This window comes from Elephantulus edwardii, unplaced genomic scaffold, assembly GCF_000299155.1.
Source record: "Elephantulus edwardii isolate Elephantulus edwardi_28Jun2011 unplaced genomic scaffold, EleEdw1.0 scaffold00213, whole genome shotgun sequence".
NCBI lineage: Eukaryota > Metazoa > Chordata > Mammalia > Macroscelidea > Macroscelididae > Elephantulus > Elephantulus edwardii.
Genome location: NW_006399963.1, coordinates 4053484 through 4054580, shown reverse-complemented (window position 1 = coordinate 4054580; position 1097 = coordinate 4053484). Strand labels below are relative to the sequence as shown.

At 45.7% G+C, this 1097-nt stretch overlaps 1 pseudogene; it reads left to right on the top strand.

Moving 5' to 3' along the window:
* Positions 1-672, top strand: part of LOC102877460 — a 13292-nt pseudogene extending 12620 nt beyond the window's left edge.
* Positions 673-1097: the final 425 nt, after the last annotated feature.

Genomic DNA, 1097 nt, shown 5'->3' with positions numbered 1-1097 from the left:
ACGGCACATAACAACAACAACAACAACAACAACAACAATCCTTCTACCTCCTTTGAGCCAATCAAAATGGACTCCACAGGTGATAGGGACTTCACTAAAGAGTTCTCAGAAATCTTGGAGCTCACGACAGAGTGCATGAGCTCAGGGCTGCTAGAGGAGCTGATGTCATCAGAAGAAGGTGTCTGTGACCTCTTTGATGTGCCTGTTTTCAACCTCTACGTGGCAAGACTTGGCACTATATGGCTGGGACACAGACTATCTGATTTGGGGGACCTCACCCCACCTCAATTCTACACAGCCACAGGTTCCTGGTGTCCCCAGCCTTCCCACACTTACAGAATTCTGACTGGAGTCCCAGCCATGCCTCCTGTACCTCCACTTGCCTATTCTAAAGGCAGTAGGACAGGGAGCTCAGTCCCACCTTCTGGAATCAAACGTTTGATTTTCCTTTCCTGGAGCTCACTCTCACCTTGTGCCCTCCTCACCCTCTGCTGTCAACTAGTGGCACAGAATCCAAGACCCACCCACCACCACAGCCCCACGTCCCTGGTCCCTGTTGCCAGTCCACACCTCCAAGGAGGGAAGGGCAGGTGGCCCTGGGGTACTTTGCTGCTCCCTGCTCCTGACCATCCAGCTCCTCTGGATCTCTGGGGTGCCCCTCACCAACCCTGAGAACCTGTAGGTGATGACAGGTGCTATTCAGAAGGAATAGAGGTCTAGGTAGTAATATAGGTGGGCCATCTTGTTCATTTCCCCTCAAGTTAGAGCTATTTGCAGAGATTTAGAAAGATTTATGGTAATGAATGGATTCCTATATAAAGATTATTTTTATACTTTTTTCAGCAAAAGTAAATTGTAATATTTTGTGTAGTGTCCAAGTTAATAAAGACCATGCCTAAGGATGAAAAAAAAGTAGTAGTGGCAATACTAAACTCTAATAAACTAGGATTCAGAATAAAAATAACCATTAAAGATAAGAAAGGGTACTATATAGTGATTAAAAGCATGACAGATAAAGAGGAGATAACATTGTACCAGTACCATGCTGTCTTTACCACTACGGCAGTGTAGTAGGATTTGAAATCAGGGAGTGAGAT